At 35.0% G+C, this 23,564-nt stretch overlaps 1 non-coding gene and 1 pseudogene across 1 annotated transcript; one reads left to right on the forward strand and one right to left on the reverse strand.

Moving 5' to 3' along the window:
• LOC124100010 (serine/threonine-protein kinase PAK 2-like) overlaps positions 1-23,564 on the reverse strand; it is a 116,299-nt pseudogene that overhangs the window by 17,061 nt on the left and 75,674 nt on the right.
• Positions 19,914-20,016, forward strand: LOC124100095 (U6 spliceosomal RNA). Its single transcript, XR_006854158.1, has one exon. It is a non-coding gene; the product is annotated as a U6 spliceosomal RNA (small nuclear RNA).

A 23,564-nucleotide genomic window follows, 5' to 3' on the forward strand; every position in this document is an offset into this window, starting at 1 on the left:
AAACTCCATCTCCAAATAAAATGGATATAGCTTAGAGGTAGAGCACTCCTGAATTCAATTTCTAGCACTACAAAAATGAAAATGAAAAAAAAAATGTTGGAACCTTCCTATATTGCTAGTGGGAATGTAAAATGTTGCACTGCTTTCAAAACAATGTGACAGTTCCTCAGAAAAGTTGCTATTGGATTACCATATGACCTTCTAGTTCCACTCCTAAGTATATAGCAAGAGAATTAAAAGTGTATGTCCATGGAGTGGGAGATGTAGCTCAATGGTAGAGTGCCTGGCATGCACAAGGCCCTGGGTTCAGTCCTCAGCACTGCCAAAAGTAAAAAGGCAACAAAAGCACATGTCCATACAAAAAAATGCATAAAATGTTCATAGCAGTATCATTTAGGCTAGCAAGAAGAAGAAACAACCCAATTATCTGCCACCTGAGAAGAGTTTAATATTATTTGGCCATAAAGGGAAGGAAGTAGTAATACATGTGTAACAATCACCATTGAAAGTATTATACTAAGTAAAATAGGCCAGACAACAGAGGGATTGGATATAGATAGTCTTTGTTGAACACTTTTTCAAAATCCTCTACCTTCCTATATTTATTTAGGCAATATTGAGTTTAATACCTGCCTTGTGCTATGCAGTGCATAAGTCACTGCCTAGAGAACCAACAAAAATTCCTGCTCTTATTGAACCTACATTCTAATGGAAGAAGAGAAAGAATAATGTAAATCAGAATAATACATTTAGCAATGTGCTGGACTGGCAAGGAGAGAAAGAGGCAGGGGAGTCAGGGATTTGCTTTTAAAAAGAATGCTTTTGGATGGCTTTTATGAGGTGACATTTGGACACAGGATGGAAGAGAGTACTATTTATTGGAAGGGCATGTCAAGCAGAAGAAACAGCAATTACAAAAGCTCTGAAGCAGAAATGTTTCTGGTACCTTCAAAGATCTTGAAGGAATTTAGCAGAGTTAGAGTGCATTCAGCAAACTATAGTCAATAAGGTGGTCAGTGAAATGAGGCCCTATGTAGTGCTCTGTGGGGATTCTGAATTTTTATCTAAGATGGGGATTCTGGCTTCTATTCTAAGAGGGGAAAACCATTGGAAAGTTTGAGCAGAGGCATAAAATAGTCTGTCTTAAATTTTAACATGCTCACTTGGGTCAATTTGTTAAGAGGAGATTCTCAAGAAAGGCAAAGGCAGAAGCAGGAAGACCAATTTAGAAGCTGTTGTAATAATTCAGGCAAGAAATAGCAGTAATGTAGACCAGGATGTTATCAGGAGATAAAAAATAGTTAGATCCTAGATATATTTTGAAAAGAGAGTATGTTAAAAAAAAAAAAAAGTTGAGGATAGTTCCAAGTGTCTAGCCTAGGCAAAGGGAAAGATTTATTGAAGTTTAGTTGAGATGGGAAAGACTACAGGACGAGTAGAGGGGTTGGGATGGTAGGAGGGAATTTAGCTGACAACATTCTAACATTTTAGGCATTTTAAGGTTAAGATACCTACTAAGATGTTCAAGTGGATATGTTGATGAGCCTGTTGGGAATGCAAGTCTGGAACCTAGGTTAGAGAGATCAAACTGAGGCTCCTTAGCTACAGATGTTTTCTAAAGCTTTAAGGCAAGATGACATCACAAGGTCAAGGAGGTATAGACTGACAAAAATTCAGCTGGTACCCTGACACAGTCCATAAATAAGAGTTGATCAGGCAGACCAGCAAGGAGACTAAAAAGGAATGGCAGGAAAGATAGGGAAAACTAGATAAAGATATGCCCTGAAATCTACATGCAAGAAGTGAGGGAGAGACCAGCTTGGCAAAAACTGCAGTTATTTCGATTAAGATGAAGACTGACACTTGATGAATTTAGACATAATGTTGGTGAAAACTTGAGGAATGGGGACATCTGCTTTCTGTCAAAATGAAGTAACACAGACCAGATTAACCCACCTTGCCTGAAACAGCAAGATTCTGTGAACCAGTACTATTCAAGACATTGCATCAGACAATGAATGAAGGACAATAAGGAACAACTGAAGTGAAACTTACGGCTGCCCCAGTTGCCAGGCCATGTTCAGAGAGGGATGACTATGATGGGACATTGCTGGAAAAGCTGTGAAAGAAGAAAAGATGAAGACTTTCAAGATCTGTGTGGAGAGTCCCCCCTTAAGCATTCAAAGGAGATTGGTGTGAAGAGCCAATGTAAAGACTTAAGATATAATTATCTGACAAGATTGGAAAGAACTGGGTTGGGGTATAGTTTAGTGGTAGAGTGTTTGCCTAGCATTTGCAAGAACTTGTTTCAGTCTCCATCACTAGGAGCAAACATTGGGGCTGGATGTGATGGTGCATACTCATAGTCCCGGATAGTTGAAGGTTGAGGACTACTTGTATGAGGAACATAGTGAGACCTCCAGCTCAGAAAAACAAGATTGGAAAGAGTAGTGCATGCCACATTTGAAAGCTTGGGAGTAGTGCCTGTTTCTCTCAGCCACTGTGGAAAACCTGATCATTCACAAGATGATGAGTAGAAGACATTGAGTCTTATCTCAATGATGGGAAATAATTACCACTAAGTTAAATGCTACTTCAGTTCCACCTAACAAATCTTACAAATGAGACCCAAATAGTTTAAAACTGCACCCCAGAACAAAGCCTAAGAATATTTATAGGGTCACAACTGCAACCATGATTATACTTAGGCCTCAGAAGAGGCTGTCTTCAGCATCCTCTGCCTTGGATCTGGTTGGACCCAGTGAAATCAGTCATTTCTTAAATGTCATCAGCAATTCCAGAAGATGATCAAAGGGGGGATTTTCATCTATGAGCTTGAGACTGTCCATTCCCATGCTAAATCTGGAAAAACACTATGGCATGAAGGAAGGGGAGTCATATGGGCGTATGTTAGAAAAGGTAACCTGGATGAGAAGGGTAAGAATTGTGCAGTGGCTGATCAAAAGCTATCACAAATCTGAAAAGATTGATATTTGTACCAGAGCCTGTACCTTCAGATAAGGGAACATAGCCAAAAACAAAGCAGATTCTCATGGAACATACCCACAAGCTGAAGGCAGACAAGACCTGTGAGAATCTTGACCGACCTGTCTGAGGCCCATGAGTCTGAAACCAGGGAAGACCACAAGCTTTGTGAAAAGCACCTCCAGGCCAAGGAAGACTGTCCAAGGATGAAGAGACCCAAAAATAAAGCTCTAATTCCAGTGTGGTCTCCATAATTACATAGATCAGTTGTTCAGATAAAAGAAGCCTTGATCTACCTGGAAAAAAGTAAAAGAATATTGCTACAAATCCAGATGTGGCCAGAATCCAACAAGTATCCAGACATCCAATAAACATTTTACCAGAGAGACAAAGGGCAGGAAAACATTCAGCTAAATCCAACCTAGAATTAACACCAACTAAAGAATTAGCACAGAAGAATTAGTCATTAAAATAATGTTTTATAATTGTGTTCCAGGTGTTAAAAAGTCAGACATATCTTTAAAAGACCCAAATTGAATTTAGTCATACATTGTAATTTGGATAGGAAGTATCCCTGAAAAACTCCTGTGCTAATGCAGGAATATTTGTAAGTGAAATGACAGGATTGTGACAATCCTAACCCTATCAGGCTATCCTAGTTTGAATGGACTTGGTGGAAACTGTAGGAGTGTGGCTGGACGAGATAGGTCACTGTAGTCTGCCATCGAAGCATTTGTTTTCCTCGTATCCCTTTCTTCCTCTCTGTGCTTTCTGGCCTCCTTGAGCAGAGCAGCATGCCTTCATCGTAATCATCTTCCATGACATTGTGCTTCACCTTGAGCCCAGAGTATTGGAATCAGTGCACCATGGATTAGACCTCTGAAATGGTGAGCCAAAATGCCTGTTTCTCTAAGATATTTTTTTGTCAGGTATTTTGGTGACAGTGAAACAAAACTGATGAACACTTTATGGAAACTATAGCATGTGAGGTAGGATTAATGGTAGATTATTATAGAAATAGAAAATAGGCACAGGAAAACATAAAAATGGAAGTGAAAAAAAATAAATGAAATAGAGTCAGTGAGCTGTTAGACCGTTTTTAGTGTTTAGTAATGTATAATGAAGTTCTGAAAGAAGAAATTAACCCAGAAATCTATCTTTCAAAAGCTAAATAAGCAGCTTTCTCAAACACATTATAGTTGAAAGTTCTTGTAACTATTTGGGTAAACATATGGATTTTTGTTATATAAATATCTTTTAAAAATAAAACTTTTTAAATAAAAACAGTGGATGCAGGAGATATGCATTTGTAAAATGACAACAAAAGCCTCAGGGCCAAGGGGAAGAACCCTAAGAAATTTGTCCTATGTTACATGGTTTGTTACTTGATGGTAGAATGTGTTCATTTAAAAAATGCAAACATGAAATAATAAAGACAAGAGTTGTACCTAATAAGTAAGGAATCATTAACAGACAAAAAGGGGATATAGCAGAGTTGGTAGAGTGCTTGCCTCGCATGAATATGGACCCAGATTCGATTCCCAGCTCCACAAAAACAAAGAAGCAAAAAGAAAAAAATAGTTCTGGAGATACCAGAGATAGAGCACTTGTCTAGTGTATTAATGTGTGTAAGGCCCTGAGTTCAGTCCCTAGTGCCACAAAAATAAATAATTCAATAAAAATGCATCCAGCAATGTGTACAAATATCAAAACATCATATTGTACCCCATAAATATATACAATTACTATTAGACAATTAAAAATAAACAATTTTTCTTTAAAGGCCACATTGAATGAGGTATATCATAGGTTGCAACTGAAAGAACTCCTAATAACCAAAGCTGGGACAATTAGAACAGCAAAATAAAGTAGTAAAGAATTAAAACTTGAAATTTAAAATAAATACTTATGAATCCATGATAACATAAATGATTGAATAAATAAATGTGGGCAAAGAGAAAGATCAATCACCTATGCAGAAGAATTCTAAAAGTTTATGTGGATGCTCCTCCACCTGCAGGAAGTAGAGAGCAACTCAAGTATGGACTACACATAGTGACTTCCAGAGAATACAGTATGGGAAGGGATGAGGAACTTCACAGTGGGAAAAGTTAACAAGCCCTTGGCCAGGTGATAAGGTCAACATCAGCAGTCAAGACTTATGTTGCTAATAGGTACCTTTAGTATGATGCAATGAAAATAGTACTGTTGCCAGGCATGCATGGCAGCCCAGCTATTTGGGGGGCTGAGGCAAGAAGGTCACAAGTTGTAGGTTAGCCTCAGCAACTTAGTAAGACCCTATATCAAAATTGAAAACAAAAGGGGCTAGAGATGTAACTCAGTGGTAGAGCACTTCTGGGCTTAATGCCCAGTACTGCGAAAGGACAAAAAGAAAGAAAAATCTGTGATCTTCTTTTCAAAAAACCATCATTTTGATATAGCCTTGAAGAAAAAATTTCAGATACATTTCATTAAAGGGGTATCTACAAAGTATGAAATCGTACCTGAGCAGTACTCCTCAAAACATTCTAGAGTCATCACAAACAAGGAAAGTCTGAGAAATTGTCACAGTCAAGAGACATCTAGGGAGACATCACAACTAAATACATATGTCTTAGAACAGGAAAGGATAATGGGAGAGTACATGGAATAGGGAAATCTCGTATGCTGCTGAAAGCACTAAGAGCCCATATGAGGTGAGTGGATTTCAATCTCGAGTGGTGCCAGTCATTGTAGATGAGCGGGGTTTATCCCACTATATTCAGATGCATGGATACAGGAAAGGAATACAGAGTTTTAACCACATTTAGCTGGATAAATACTGTAAATGAGTGGGAGAGGGACATGGAAGTGACATGTGAAAGGAATGATGGACACTGAAAGACCCCTGGGATTTTAGCCCCAGTGGAGTCATGAGGTTACTGCCTTTGTAGTGCTAGGAGTACAAAAATTAGGAGTTAGAGCACAACAAAAATTTAAGAGTTGCAGTTGCTAATGTCTGTCCTGGCAGAGGGTAGGACACAGTGTATATGTTGAGAAAGGTTAGTGCATAAGTGCATCAGAGAAGACAAGGAACTCTTATCATGCATCTGTGTAGCTATTAAAATAATATGAATTGTGACATGAGTAATGGTAGGGATAACAGTGCAAAGAGTTATGATCTTGAAGGAATGAAAGGGGAATGGCCTTGGGATTAGTAGCAATTTAAAACAAGGAAATGTAGATTTGTAGTCTAAAGCCTGCGTCATAGAGGAAAATAATGATGAAGACTTCAAAGAGCAATGAAAAAAAAAGACACTTGCTTTATCTCTAGCAAAGTTGTGAAAGAAAAAAAGTCACCCCTAGTAAGCACTACTGGTGAGAGTAAGGAGAATGAGCTACTTGGGCATCAGAGTGGCGAACCCAGGGTTGGGGTGGGGGTGTGGAGGGGATATGACTGGGACTCCTGGACTGCTTATGGTCATTAATATAAATGAAGGTAAAGAATATAGTGTGATTGACCCTAAAGTTGGGAGAAGTTATGAGCAGGGGTAGGGGTACTGTTGAAGGTGGAGATTGTGAATACTTAGCTTGAGTATGCTATGAGTTTCCATCTTTATCCCTTCTGATGGAGATATAGAAGTTTCCAACCATCTTTCAATCTTAACCTGAAATTAGTATATCTCTCGGGCATGATGTCTTAGAATAGAATTAAGTCAGGAGAAATTCAATGTGACTATGGTTTGCCAGTGTATTTAAGTACTATAGTAAAAGGACATGTATGAAAGAATATATTGGACTTTCTTAAAATTAGGATCTTTTGGGGGGCTAGTGTTTTACCTCAGTGGTAGAGCACTTGTTAGCATGGGTGAGACACTGGGTTTGAAACTCAGCACCACATTAAAAAAAATTAAAATCTTCTGGGCTGGGATGTAGGTCAAGATTTTGCCTAGCATATATGAAGGCCTGGATTCCAAAGCAGTATGAAAAATAAAAGGGAAAAAGAGCTAAATTAACAACAAAGAGGATACACAGGTGGCAAGTAAGCATATGGAAAGAGCTAAACATCATGTAGTTAGGGAATTGGTAAATTAAAATAACAATGAGATACCACTGTACCTCATTGTTAGAATGGTCAAGTTCATAAAATCTGACAATACCAAATACTGAGTGAGCCTGTGGAGCAACAGGAACACTCATTCATTGCTAGTGAAATGCTCTACTCAAGAAGACAATTTTTCAGTTTTCCACAAAAATTATATGACCTTACCACATAACCCAGGAATGTATTTCTAGATATTTATCCAAATGCTTTGAAACATGTCTACAAAAAAATCTATATACAATTTTTATAGCATCTTTATTTCAAACTGGAGCCAAGATGTTTTTCAAAAAGTAAATGTAAGGGCTGTGTGTAGCTCAATGGTAGAGCACATGCCAGTATTCTTGAGGCCCTGGGTTCCATCCCCCATATCACAAAATAAATAAAAGAAAATTGGGTGTATATGTTACATCCAGATAATATAATATTAATAATTGATAAAAACAGATCTATCAAAACACTAAAATACATTAAAGAACTTTATCTTATCTACTTATTTATTATAGGGAAAGAACATGGAAAATTTATTATATGCCTAAGGCGAGGACATTTTAGAATCAAAGATATTTAAATACATATTGCTTAGCAAAAAATTCAGTCTAAAAAGGCTAGATACTTTACAATTCCAACTATATTGTGTGGGCTGGAAGTGTTCATTACTGACAGGGCACTTGCCTAGCATGCCTGAGACCCTGAGCTCTATCCCCAGAACCCTAAAAATAAATAATAAATAAAAATAAATAAGTATATAAATAAATAAATTCAAACAAGATATAATTTTAGGACCTCTCAAGTACGAAGAGTTTGAAAAAATCAGTGGTTGCAGGGATTCAGGGGTGTAGAGATTATGAATAGTAGGTTTTTAGGGCAGTCTGATATACTAACACATGACTATTAATTTTTAAAAACCGACAGAATTGTATAATATAATACAAAGAGTGAACTGTAATGTAAACTGTAAACATTAGATTAATAGAAGTAGATTTGTATTTGTTTATTTGTGGTGGAGTGCTTGCCTACTATGCAAGAGTCCCCAGGGTTCAAGCCACAGCACTACAAAATAAATAAATAAATAAATAAACAAATAAATAAATAAATATTTATATATGTGTATATGTATGTATATACATATGTGTGTATATGTGTATGTGTATATATATAGTATATATCTTTTGTAATAAGTATACTGCACTATAATGCAAGATGCTAATAATAAGAAAACGAAGAGCTAATATGGGAATATTTTAGGATCCACAATTTGAGATAAAATATGCATTTGGAAAATACATTTGCAAGGTTATATAGTTGTCTTTTCAGTATTAAAGAAAGTCACCAAGATCCATTAAAGTGTTCCTCCGGTCTCACAAGACAACTCAGTGATGGTTTGTACTGTATGCTTAATTTCAAAACCTAATACTTCTACTAAAAAATCAGAAATAATTTTATTTCTAGACACTTCAGGTTAATTATCAAAAATTAAAGAATATTGGTAAAATTATGAAAACACCCTTATTAAAGGCACTGTTCAATTTAGCCATTACAATAATTTTATGGTCAGTTCTTGAGAATGGTGAAGCTGGTATACAGCTAGTTAAGGAAAAGAGTTTCACTAATTCAATTGTTTTGAAATGTAACTTTTAAAAAGCTTGTGGATGTCTAATAGGATTGTACACATTCATAGTAGAGTTGTCATCATTTTTCTTTATATATTTATGTCAGTCGGGGTGGTGGTTGTTGATTTTCTTTAAGCAAGATGTTTTACATTCATAGTTAAAAAAAAAAAAAAAAGATGAAGCTGCCAGGCCTGGTGGCACATACTGTAATCTCAGCTTCTGGAGAGGCTGAGGCAGGAAGATACCCAGTTTGAGGCCAGCCTGGGCAATTTAGAGATACACTAGCTCAAAATAAGATGAAAAGAGGGTTGGGGAATAGCTCAGTGGTATAGCACTTAGTTGCCTAGAATATGCCTGGGTTCAATTTCTACAACACCGAGAGAGAGAGAGAGAGAGAGAGAGAGAGAGAGAGAGAGAGAGAAAGATAAAGTAAAGGAAAGGGAGAAATGAGGATACAAAATCCAAACAGGTAGAGATTATGATAACCTAACTTTAATCACTTTATTATTTATGGTGAATGTCATTGTAGAATTAAGAGGGATGGAGATGTTGTTCAGTGGTAGAGTGATTTCCTAGCATGCACAAGACTCTGGGTTTGATCCCACCACCACAAACACACACACACACACACACACACACACAGTTCTATGAATTTGATAAAGTGATAAAGTTCATTATAACTTTGTTGAAGTACCTTAATAATGTCACAAATGTTGTACCAAGTGGTTGCACACCTGTTATCCCAAGGACCCGGGAAGACATAAAGAAGGAGCATAACAAGTTTGAGGACAGCCTCAACAATTTGTTGAGACCTTGTCCAAAAAAAAAAAAAAAGTTTAGGGATGTAGCTCACTGATAAAGCAACACTGAGTTCAATCCTTGGTACCCACCCCTCAAAAAATAATGATAATAATAATTTTACAGATGTTGTTCTATTTTTAGGTCTTATATCTGATTGCAATAAATGGAACTCCAGAACTTCCAAATCCAGAGAAACTTTCCCCAGTGTTTCAAGATTTCTTAAATCAATGTTTGGAAGTGGACTTGAGAAAAGGGGTCCAGCCAAGGAATTGATACAGGTAAATTTGGAAATGATGCCATTTTTGGAAAATGTTGACTCTTTTTGAATAAGCAAGAGAAATTTTTTATAGTGTTAATAACATTTCACTATTCATTGATCACTACCAGTAAGGCAGCTGCTACATTTTAGAGTTTCATCTGTCCAAAATAAAAATTTAATATTGTTATAGTACATTCTTATTTATTATTGAATATTGTATTCATTGAATGCTGGCATGAGTATATTTATGGCCCGCTGAAATGTAGATATTTGGAAAGTAGAAAAACTGAAACAACTTTGTTTTCAACTATAAAAGTTAGGTACTTATTATGAAGGTTTTGGGCAGGCATTAAAGTATGTGTTGTTTAAGTAAATTGTATTCATAAGTAGTCTTCAAAGCTTAGTTGAAAGACAAAGTTTTGATTCTAAACTATGCAATTCTCTGTTCTTTTTTTTTTTTTTTGTTAGCACCCATTTCTGAAACTGATGAAACCATTATCTAGTTTGACACCACATATCCTGGCATCTAAGGAAGTACTGAATAGAAACCGTTAACAACATTGATGTGCCTTCATATTCTTCTTCCATTTTCTGAAAAAAATAAATAAATAAATTTAATAAAGTATTCTAAATTGCAAAATATCTGTAACATAAAATTTGCCATTTTATTCATGTTACGTGAACAACTCAGTGGCATTAATTACACTCACAATATTGTACAACTTTCTGTTTCCAGAACAATTTTGTCACTCCACACAGAAGCTCTGCCACCATTAAATAATAACTCTCATTCCTCTTCCTCCATCTGTTGGCCTCCACCATTTTTCTCATCTATTCATTCTAAGTAGTTATACATGACAGTAGAATGTCCTTTGACACATCACACATAAATGGAGTATAACTATTTATTTTTCTGGTTGTACATGATGTGTAATCATTTATCATATATGCACATAGGTTAATGATGTCCAATTCATTCTACTATCCTACCCCTATACCTCGTACTCTCCTGTCACTTTTCTCTGCCTAATTCAAAATAGCTTTATTCTCCATAGCTACTCCCCTTTATTGTGAGTTAGTGTTCATATAATCACAGAAAACATTCAGCCTTTGGTTTTGGGAGATTGGCTTAATTTACTTAGCATGATATTCTCCAGCTCCATCCATTTACTGGTAAAAGCCATCATTTTATTCTTCTTTAAGGCTAAGTAATATTCCATTGTGTATATAGACCACATTTTCTGTGTCATTTAATCTGTTGAAGTACATCTAGCTTGGTTTCATAGTTTAAGTATTGTGAGTTGAGCTGCTCTAAATATTGATGTGTCTGTGTCACTGTAGTATGCTAATTTTAAATCCTTTGGGTATAGATCTAGAAGTGGAATAACTGGGTCTAATGTTGGTTCCATTCCAAGTTTTCTTAGAAATATCCATACTGTTTTCCATAATTGCAACAATTTCTAGTCTCACCAATAATGTATGAGTATCCCTTTTCCCTTACATTCTTGCCAACATTTATTTATTTTTATTTATTTTTTTAAATTTATTTTATTTTTTTAAATACATGATAGTGGAAAGTATTACAATTCTTATTACACATATAGAGCACAATTTTTCATATCTTTGTATATAAAGTGTGTTCATGCCAATTCATGTTTTATAAATGTACTTTGGTTTTTTTTAATTACAATTCTTATTACACATATATACCATAATTTTTCATATCTCTGTTTGTATATAAAGTAGGTTGACACACAATTCATGTCTTCATACATGTACTTTGGATAATGATGTCCATCACACACCACCATCATTTCTAACCCCATGCTCTCTTCCTTCCCCTACAACCTCTCTGCCCTATCTAGAGTTCATCTACTCCCCCCATGCTCCCCCTCCCTACCCCACTATGAATCAGCCTCCTTATATCAGAGAAAACATTTGGTATTTGTTTTGGGGGGATTGGCTAATTTCACTTAGCATTATCTTCTCCAATGCCATCCATTTACCTGCAAATACCATGATTTTATTCTCTTTTATTGCTGAGTAAAATTCCATTGTGTATACAAACCACATGTTTTTTATCCATTCATCCACTGAAGGGCATTTAGGTTGGCTCCACAGTTTAGCTATTGTGAATTGTGCTGCTATAAACATTAGTGTGGCTGTGTCCCTGTAGTTTGCTGTTTTTAAGTCCTTTGGGTATAGTCCGAGGAGAGGGATAGCTGGGTAAAATAGTGGTCCCATTCCCAGATTTCCAAGGAATATCCATATTGCTTTCCATATTGGCTGCACCAATTTGCAGTCCCACCAGCAATGTATGAGTGTGCCTTTCCTCCCACATCCTTGCCAACACTTATTGTTGTTTGTCTTCATAATAGCTGCCATTTTGACTGGAGTGAGATGGAGTCTTAGAGTAATTTTGATTTGCATTTCTCTAATTGCTAGAAATGATGAGCATTTTTTCATGTATTTGTTGATTGATTGTATATCCTCATCTGAGAAGTGTTTATTTAGGTCCTTGGCCCATTTGTTGATTGGGTTATTTGTTTTTTTGTGGTACTTAGCTTTTTGAGTTCTTTATATACCCTAGAGATTAGTTCTCTAGAAGTTTCTTCTCAGCAAAAGAAACAAATCTGTGACGTGAACAGAGAGCCTACATCCTGGGAACATTTATTTTTTGCTTGTCTTCTTGATAATTGCCATTCCAACTGAAGTGAGATGCTCAATCTTAAGAGTAGTTTTGATATGCATTTCTCTAATTGTTAGTTATGTTGAATATTTTTTGTATATATGTGGGTTGATTGTATTTCTTCATCCATGAAGTGTCTGTTCAGTTCCTTACCCCATTTATTGGTTGTTTTTGTTTGTTTGTTTTTGGTGTTAATTTTTGGAGTTCTTTGTATATCCTAGAGATTAATGCTCTGAGATGCATGGCAAGGATTTTTCTCTCATTTTTTAGGCTCTCTCTTCATGTTATTGATTATTTCATTTGCTGAGAATCTTTTAGTTTGAATCTATTCCATTTATTGATTATTTATTATTACTTCTTGAGCTTCAGGTGTCTTCTTAAGAAATTCAGATCTGAAGCCACCATGGTGAAGATTTGGGCCTATTTTTCTTCTATTAGTCACAGTGTCTCTCTATTCTAGTGCCTAAATCTTTAATCCACTTTGAGTTGAGTTTTGTGCAGGGAGAGAGGTAGGGGTTTAATATCCAATTTTGGGAATGGATTTCCAATTTTTCCAGCACATTTCTGAATCGGCTATCTTTTTTTCCAGTGAATATTTTTGGTGCCTTTGTCTAATAGGAGATAACTGTGTTTATGCTGGTTTGTCTCTGTGTCTTCTATTCTATACCATTCATCTACATGTCTGTTTTGGTGCCAATACTATGCCTTTTTTGTTACTATGGCTCTGTAGTATAGTTTAAGGTCTGGTATTGTGATGCCTCATGCTTCACTTTTCTTGCTATGCATTGCTTTGTTTATTCTGGGTGTCTTGTTTTTCTAAAGGAAGTTGATGATTGCCATTGAGTTTTTAAATATGAATTTCATTAAATCTCTATGATGTTTTTGGTAGTATGGCAACTTTGACAATATTAATTCTGCTCATCCAGGAGGATGAAAGGTCTTTCCATCTTCTAAGGTCTTATTCAGTTTCTTAATTTAGTGTTGTGTAGGTTTCATCGAAGAGATCTTTCATCTCATTTGTTAGATTCATTCCCAAGGTTTTTTTTCCTTTTCTTTTTTTTTTTTTTTTGGCTATTGTGAATGAGGTAGTTTTCCTAATTTATGTTTCACTAGGTTCATCACTGATGTATGGGGACATGTTTGATTTATGGGTGTTTATTTTATATACTGCTACTTTGATGAATTTATTTATTAGTTCTAGAAATTTTCTAGTGGAACTTTTTGAATCTTCTAAATATAGTATTATGTCATTGGCAAATTGGGATAGTTTAAGTTCCTTTTTTTCTATACATATTTCTTTAAATTCTTTCTCCTTTCTAATTGCTCTGGCTAGAGTTTGAAGGATGATGGTGAATAGAAGTTGTAAAAGAGAGTATCCTCAGGCTAGAGTTGTGGCTCAGCAGTAGAGAGCTTGCCTAGCATATGTAAGGCCCTGGGCTCAATCCTCAGCACCACATAAAATAAATAAATAAAATAAAGATATTGTGTTCAAACTACTATATATATATATATATATATATATATATATATATATATATATATATATATATACATTTTTTTAAGAGGGCATCCTTGTCTTGTTCCAGTTCTTGGAGGGAATGCTTTCAATTTTTCTCCATTTAGAATGATGTTGGCCTTGGGTTTAACATAGATAGTCTTTATAATGTTGAGGTATGTTCTTAGTATTCCTAGGTTTTCTAGTGTTTAGAACATGAGGGGGTGCTGTATTTCATCAAATGCTTTTTCTGCATCTATTGAGATGATCATATCATCCTAGTTTTAAAGTCTATTGATCTGATTAGCAACATTTATTGATTTCTGTATATAGAATCAAGCTTGCATCCCTGGGATGAACCCCACTTGATTGTGGTACACTATGTTTTTGTATTTGATTTGCCAGGATTTTATTGAGAGTTTTTGAATCTATGTTCATCAGGGATATTGTTCTGAAATTTTCTTTTCTTGATGTGTCTTCATCTGATTTTGTTATCAGAGTGATATTAGTTGCATATAATGACCTCAGAAGGGGTCCCTCCTTTTGTATTTCATGGAATAATTTGAGGAATATGGGTGTTAATTCTTCTTTGAAGGTCTTGTAGAACTTGGCTGAAAATCATCTGTTCCTGGGCTTTTCTTGATTGGTCAAAATTGATCTGTTTATACATGTATGTCCTCCTGATTCAGTTTGGGTAGTTCATTCTCAGGAAATTTGACAATGTCTTTAAAATTTTCAATTTTATTGGAGTGTAAATTTTCAACATAGTTTCTAATGATCTCTTATATTTCAATAGTATCAGTTATTTCCTTTTTCATCCCTTATTTTAATAAATTTGAATTTTCTCTCTCCTCATTATACAATTGTTGATTGTATTATTTAGTTCTATAGTTTCTTCATATTCTTTATATCCTTAATATTTTCTCAGAGGTCTTGCATATTCTAATTATTATTACCTATTTTCTTTCTTCAATACTTTTTGAATGTTCAAGTCTGATCAGTTTATCTTCCAGCTCTGATATTGTGTCTTCAGCATGGTCAACTCTATTAGAGAGATTTTCAACTGAACATTTTATTTAGTTCGTTGTGTCTTTCATCTCAAAGATTTTGTTTGTTTGTTTTTCAATATCTATCTTCTTATTGTATTTCTCATTCATACCCTTTGCTGACTTACTTAGTTTTTCCATTGTTTTTTCTGTGTTCTCTTAGAATTCATTGATTATTTTTATAGTCATTATTCTACATTCTTTATCTGGTTATTCATCCACTTCAATATTTGTGAAGTTAGTTGCTGGTAAATTATTAACATGAGGAGATGTCATGTTACTTTGTTATTTTTATGTTTTTTTATTCCTGTGTTGAGTTTTATGCATTTGTTAGAATGGGTGTCTCTTCCACTTGTATGTATGGGTATTTTCAGGGGATAGCCTTCCCTTTATAATGTGTCCTAAAATGATCTAGTTTGAGATTCCCTCATAGGCATGGTATTCACAGGTTTTGTGTTACGTCAATCTTTTTTTTTTTTTTCTGTAACAATAATATCTGTGAGTGGGACCCGAGAGTGCACTGTTATGTGGGAAAAGATGCACAATTTTTTGGTACTTACTCTGACATCTAAAATTTAATTAACACACACACACAAATGAGGTCAGTAATTGCAAAAACAATAACAAAAACAATAAGTAGCTATGAACTAGATCTGGCATTAAAGCAAACAACAGGTGTCAACTGTATCATTCACAGCAGTAACAATTGCAATAGCATAAATAATGGGGGCAACAGTTATAAACCAATTAGTCTATAAGATGGTAAAACTACAGTTCATTAAGAGAAAAGAAAATGTGAACAGAGAAAATGCAGAAAAGTTATAGCAGCTGATGGTTATAGGAAGGAGGAGAAAAAGGGGGAAACTAAGTAAAGGACTAGAGAAAAAGAATTTGGCTGTTAGTGGAAGAAGGCAGAAATACAAACAAGAGGAACAAACGAAAACAAACACAACCAAAATAAACAAACCCCAACCCTAACACTCAAAAGATAAGGCAAGGAAAAACAATTGCATTAAAAAATGCTAAAAACATGAAAATAAAAGAACAAATATATATGCTATGTATGCCAATAAACAATTAGCATGGCAAAACAACAAATAATAACAAAAACTAAGGAAAGTAGACTTAATAAAAAATTAAGAAATCATTTCCACTGAGGTGGTCAAAATAGTCAATGAGAATGGATGGTCACTGTCTATGCTTAACTGTCCTTTCTATTTCTTCTTGGGCTCCATACTGAGTGGGGGTGGTTGTTAGCCCTTTTCTCTTTGTTCTACTCACTGAGTTGCTAGTTGGAGGGGCTTAAGACTTGAAGCTGGTTGAAATAACTCTCAGTTTTCCTTCTCACCAGCATGAGGTTGGATGGGATGGGAAATACTGTCAGTTGGAGCTTTGTCTGCACAGACCAGATCAATGCACTGCCAGAGTGGGGCTGCTGCAGAGTTCTAGGTGTGGAGTTCCAGTTGCTGGGGCTTAAGGTCTAAAGGGCTTCATTGGGTGGTGTCTTCTCTGTAGCGATTTGATTAACACATTACTAGGGCCTGGCAGTTGCTGATCTTTGTCAGGAATCTGGATCTGAGGAGCCTTCCAAGAATCCTATTCATGGAGCAGGGAAGCCAAAGTTTCATGCGCTCGGCTGCCCCCTAACACAGCCTTCCTGGCTTAGTCCCTGAGTGTATTCACACCTGCCTGTTCAGATTCACAACCTGCTTCAGATGATCATGTCATGTAAGCTGTCCATCTCAAAGGTAAGAGCAAATTGTGCTTGCCTCTGTTTTTCTGACGTGAATCCCCCTGGGTACAATCTTCCCCATGCCTGTTTCACTTATGCGCTTGCTAGGTACACTATAGGCCATGTGGTAGGTGCTTGCTGGGACAGTCTGAGTTTTTGGTATGACCTACTGGCTCCACAGCAGAAGCTGCAGAGTTGCCTCCTAAAAGTGGCTCTGCCTCAGCTCTCCTTGGCCACTTGGGAAACAGCACTTTACAATCAGCAGTTCACAATCAGCCTCTGGATCACCCAAGTTTAGTCTGCTTGCCTGATCTCAGGTTTTCCATGCCAGGTCTGTCTGTTGCATTTCTCTCTCTGTTTTACCTCTCCTCTATGGTGAGTCCGCACTGCTGCTGCTGCCACTGCTGCTGCTGCTACCAGTTCAGCCTCATGCTCTTCTTTTTTCAGTGAACCGAAATTTCTGAGACTCTAAGATTCTCTGACTGTTCAATATTAAATTTTGGTGAAATCTGTTTTTCACCCACCTTTCTGAGAAGCTGCTTGAATCCTGAGCCTTGGAGCAACTTTCCTAACCAGCCATTCTGACAATTTCAAGGTCCTGACTTTGAGTATCTCACTTAAGGTTATCTTTACCTACAACCTAAAGTCCTAGGATCAATTGATCTATAGAGCTGATTTTTTTTAACCTACAATGATTTTTTTTAGCTCAAGTGCCACAAAACAGACTCTCCATCTAAAAACAAAACCCACAGCCCCCATCTGTTTCTATCTTTAAACATTCTTCTTTTTCACTTGACTGATAATGAATGAAATGTTCATGTATACTCTACAAAAGTGACAGTTTGAATCTACGTTATTTCTGTCCCAATAGGAAAAAGCAAGCCAGACAAAACTCTTTCAATATTTCTGTTTTCTAGCCTAGTTATTACAGAGATGGCTGGCTTTAGTTGAAAAATTTTAAAACTCATTTAACATGCAGCTGCATGTAAAGGCAAAGGATGGGGAGGAAAAGCTCCAAAAATAAAACTTTTTACCCTTATTAAAATGGAAAGTGAAAGCTAATCTAAGCATCTAAAAAAATGTTCATCCTGCAAGTTTGCCCTTGCTCTAGGCTAGTATTTTACATGAGAAAAATCATTCTGATGCAAGGAGATGGTGCAAGCCAGTAATCCCAGCTACTCCCAAGGCTGACAGGGTTCACAAGTTTGAGATCAGCTTATAATCAATGGAATTTATATTTAGACAGCTTTCTCTCTAGTTTTATGTAAACTCCAGTGCATTTTAGTTCTTCACAGAACAAAAATTTTATCTTTTAGTTATGACATATCTATGTTTCTTTTATTTTCCTATTGATTTTAATAAAGAAACATATAGCTTGTTTCTCACTCTAATATACATCTTGTCAGATTATTTGTTATAATTATATCTAGTTATATACTATATTTTTATTTTTTTCTTTTTCTTTTAGCATATTTCCAAAGTTTTTAGATAAGCTGTTGTATATACTTTTGCAGGCTATTTTTTTTTTTTTGGCAGGGTGGGAGAGGGGGAGTGTTACCAGGAATTGAACTTGGGGACAATTATGCCTCATCTTCTCATCTATACAAATAATATTTTTTTTTCTGCTATTGTCCCATGATGGAAATTTGGACTTGGAGGTTGACTGTGACTCTTTACTACAGATTAAATGTCCATTTTTATCTTCCCTAAAGCCACTGAGCCACATCTGTAGCCCTATTTTGTCTTTTATTAAGAGACAGGGTCTCTCTGAGTTGCTTAGTGCCTCGTTTTGCTGAGGCTGGTTTTGAACTTACAATCTTCTTCCTTAGCCTCTCAGGCCGCTGGGATCACATATTTGTACCACCATGCCCAGCTGCACTCTATTCATGCTATTTTTATACAATATTATTTTTAAACTTTATTTATTTATTTATTTGTATGTGGTGCTCAGGATCGAACCCAGTGCCTCACACGTGCTAGGCAATGTTTTACCGCTGAGCCACAACCTCAGCCCCTCATGCTATTTTTAATACATTATGGCCAAACATATTTTTCTTGTCTCTTAACTCTTCATAGTTATCATTATATGGCATCAGTGTAGATCAGCTTACCACTATAGATTAATTTTTATTATATACTAGAATATTTCCTACTTTTATTGTTGTATATTATATAATCTAAATAAGTTTATGCTTTATGTTTTCTTAAAGAAGGAAACATAAAGAAGGAAGGTGGGTGAAAAAGAGATTTCACCAAAATCTCTTTCTTTCTTTTAATATATAATTTTTTAGTTGTAGTTGGGCCCAATACCTTTATATCATTCATTTATTTTTACGCAGTGCTGAGGATCAAACCCAGGGCCCCAGCATGCTAGGCAAGTTCTCTACCGCTAAACCACAATCCCAGCCCCCCAAATCTCTTTTATAAAGAAGGAATAATACTTATAGAATATAGTAAGGGATAAATGAAATAGCCTATATTAAATATTTAATATACAACCTGAAGCATTTTGACCAAAAGAAAATGTTATTTCTCTTATCATTCAAATCCTAAGGCCACAGATACTATAGCACAGAGGGGTGGAGGCATGTGGGAGACTCAATGAGAAAGCAGGTGATGGTAGGTTTTCATAGCACATGGAAGATTTCCTGCATTAAGGAAGAACCCAGAAAGGGTATGCTGTGAATATAAAATTATAATTAAGGTAAGAATCATATGTATTTTGCCATGAAATATTTGCTAGTTCATGGATTTAGGGAAGATAAACAGTTTATTTTCTTTATGCCTCATCTTCTCATCTATACAAATAATATTTTTTTTTCTGCTATTGTCCCATGATGGAAATTTGGACTTGGAGGTTGACTGTGACTCTTTACTACAGATGAAATGTCCATTTTGTTTTGTTTTGTTTTGTTTTTGTATTACTGCAGATTAAACCCAGGGGTCATGCATGCTAGGCAAGCGCTATACCACTGAGCTACATTCCAAGTAAACTGTCCATGTTTTGAAAATACAAATAGTAATTTAAAATAAATGTCTAAAGTGATAATTATTAATTGTGTAGGAGAGTTCAGGATAAAAGTGATTATTAAAGAATCCCAGTTCAGAATCAGGAGCGCTGTGTCTTGGTCGAATGCTATCATTGGCACACTTAGAGAGTAAGAGTACTCCCTGGGATTTAGTTTCCCAAGGAATACTCTTACTCATAATTTAAGATGTAGTGATAGCTTTGGCAGCAAAATTGGAACAATACAGAAATTAGCATGGCCCCTGTGCAAAAATGACACACAAATGCATAAAGTGCTCTGTATTTTAAAATATATATATATATATATATATATATATATATATATATATATATATATAGTGTGTGTATGTCTGTGTAATGTATTTTTCATCTTTAAGATTACATAGACAGAAATAGAATTTACAAGAAATAAACATTTCAATTTAAAAACCATGCAGTTCAATGAATATTTCCTTTAAAAAATAGTATGGTAAATATCTAATGGATATAATATCTTTCAACTAAAAGACTGATAAAAAAAGTTAAGTTCAATTATTTTTCCTAAATTAGTAACAGTGGGAGATGAAATAATTTTATTGTATCTCCTAGTGACTTATATGCATGGATTGATGTTGTTATATCTCTATGACCTCAAGGGAACATACTCTTACATGGAGACTTACAAAAATTTTATTGAGTTTAATTTTCAATTGAGAACTCATAATTTTAATTTGTTATATATAACAGCAGAATACAAGACAATTCATATTACACATATAGAGCACAATTTTTATATCTCTGGCTGAATACAAAGTAAAGTCATGTCATTAGTTTCTTCAAACATGTATTTAGGGTAATGATGTCCATCTCATCCCACTGTCTTTCCTACACCCAAGCATCCTTGCTTCCCCTTCCTCCCCTTTGTCCTATCTAATCCTCCCATGCCCACCACCTACAACCCCATTATGAATCAATATCCTTAATCAGAGAAAACATTGGGCATTTGGTTTTTTGGCATTGGCTAACTTCACTTAGCATTATACTCTCCAACTCCATCCATTTACTGTCAAATGCCATGATTTAATTCTCTTTTAATGCTGAATACTATTTCATTGTGTATATATACCACATTTTCTTTATCCATTCATCTACTGAAGGGCATCTAGATTGTTTCCACAGTTTAGCTATTGTGATTGTGCTGCTGTAAACACTGATGTGGCTGTGTCCCTGTGGTATGCTGTTTTTAAGTCCTTTGGGTATAGACCAAAGAGGTGGGATACCTGGGTCAAATGATGGTTCATTCCCAGTTTTTCAAGTATTCTCCATACAGCTTTTCATATTGTCTGCACCAATTTTTCAGTCCCACCAACAATGAATGTGCCTTATTACCCACATCCTTGCCAACACTTATTGTTGTATGCATCTGCCATTTGATTGCTGCCATTCTGACTGGAGTCACAGGAAATCTTAAGAGTAGTTTTGATTTGCATTTCTCTAATTGCTAGAGATGTTGAACACTTTTTCATATATTTGTTGATCAGTTTGTATCATCTTCTGAGAAGAAACTATTCAGTTCCTTGGCTCATTTACTGATTGGGTTATTTGATTTTTTTGGTGTTGATATTTTGAGTTATTTATATATCCTAGAGATTAGTGCTCTATATGATGTGTGTGGTAAAAAATTTTCTCCCAAAATGTAGTCTTTCTCTTCACTTCACTGATTTTTGTTTTGCTTTGATGGAGCTTTTTAGTTTGAATCCATTCTATTTATTGATTGTTGATTTTAATTCTTGCACTATAGGAGTCTTATTAAGCAAGTCAAGGCCTAATCTGACATAATGGAGAATTGGGCCAATTCAAAGAACTACCTTTTCGTCTTGTCATTTTTTTCAGTTGTTTCTTTTGTTTCAATTTCATCTCTGATTTTAATTATGTCCTATCTTCTACTGCTTTTGGTGTTGATTTGTTCTCTTTTTCTAGGGCTTTGAGATGTAATGTTAGGTCATTTATTTGTTTACTTTTTTTTTCTTTTAAGGAACGAACTCCATGCAATGAACTCTCCTCTTAGTACTGCCTTCATAGTGTCCCAGAGATTTTGATATGTTTAGTCAGTGTTCTCATTTACCTCTAATAATTTTTAAATTTTCTCCTTCATGTCTTTTGAGATCCTTTGTTCATTCAATAGCATGTTGTTTAGTATCCAGGTGTTGGAAAAGCTTTTATTTGTTATTTAATCATTGATTTCTAATTTCATTCCATATGATCTGATAGAATGCAGGATATTATTTGTACTTTTTTGTATTTGTTTGGAGTTGCTTTTTGGCATAATAAATGCTCTATTTTAGAGAAGGATCCTTGTGCTTCTAAGAAGAAAGTGTATTCACTTGTTGAAGGCTGAAATATTTTATATATATCAGTTAAGTCTAAGTTATTGATTGTATTATTGAGTTCTATAGTTTCTTTGTTCATCTCTTATTTGGAAGATGTATTCAGTAGTGAAAGAGCTATGTTAAAGTCACTCAGAATGATTGTATTGTGATCTATTAGACTCTTGAACTTGAGTTTGTTTGATGAATGCAGATGCTCCGTTTTTTGCAGCATATATATATATATATATATATATATATATATATATATATATATAATTGTTATGTCTTGTTGGTGTATGGTTCCCTTGAGCAGTATGAAATGTCCTTCTTTATCCCTTTTGATTAATTTTAGTTTGAAGTCTACTTTTTTTATATATATAAGAATGGAAACTCCTATTTGCTTCTGCAGTCCACGTGAGTAGAATGATTTTTCCCAAACTTTCACCTTCAGTCTATGGATTTCTTTTCCTATGAGATGAGTATTTTGGAGGCAGAATGTTGTTGTTTTTTTTGTTTGTTTGTTCGTTGTTGTTTTTGTTTGATTTTGATTCAATCTGCTAGTCTATGTCTTTTGATTGGTAAGTTTAGGCTATTAACATATAGGGTTATTATTGAGACATGATTTGTATTTCCAGCCATTTTTGTTTATTTTTAGTATTTAACTTGACTTGGTTTCTGCTCTGATTAGCTTTTCTTTTAGTGTAATACCTCCCTCTGCTGACTTTCATCATTGTTTTTTATTTCCTCTTCATAGAATATTGTGCCAAGGATGATCTGTAGTGTAGGCTTTCTAGTTGTAAATTCTCTTAACTATTGTTTATCATGAAAGGTTTTTATTTCATCATCAAATCTAAAGCTTAGTTTTGGTGGATATAAAATTCTTGGTTGGCATCCATTTTCTTTCAGAGCTTGGTGTATGTTGTTCCATGATCTCCTGGCTATGAGGGTCTTAGTTGAAAAATCTGCTGAGATACAAATTTGTCTGTATGTGATCCAATTCCTCACTCTTGTGTCTTTTAAGATTCTATCCTTATTCTGTATGTTAGGCATTTTCATTATAATTTGTGTTGGTATAAATCTGTTGTAATTTTATACATTTGGTGTCCTATAAGCCACATTTATTTGATTTTCCAATTCATTTTTTATGTTTGGGAAATTTTCTAATATTATCTCATTGAAGATATTGTGCATTCCCTTGGTTTGAAACTCTGTGCCTTTATCCCAATAATTCTTACATTTTATCTTTTGATGCTATCCCATAATTCTTAGATGTTCTGATCATGGTTTCTTATCATCTTCATTGTGTCGACAACTTTATTTTCCAGATTGTTTGCTTTGTCTTCATTATTTGATGTTCTGTCTTCCAAGTGATCTAGTCTGTTCCTGATGCTTTCTATTGATGTTTTTTGTTTGGTTGGTTGGTTTATTGTTTCCTTCATTTCAACAATTTCTGATTTTTTAACAGAATCTCTCTTTATTGAAGTAAT

Source organism: Marmota monax, unplaced genomic scaffold (genome assembly GCF_021218885.2).
Source record: "Marmota monax isolate L192 unplaced genomic scaffold, Marmota_monax_Labrador192_F-V1.1 WCK01_AAM20220418_F8-fsc00053, whole genome shotgun sequence".
Classification (NCBI taxonomy): Eukaryota; Metazoa; Chordata; class Mammalia; order Rodentia; family Sciuridae; genus Marmota; species Marmota monax.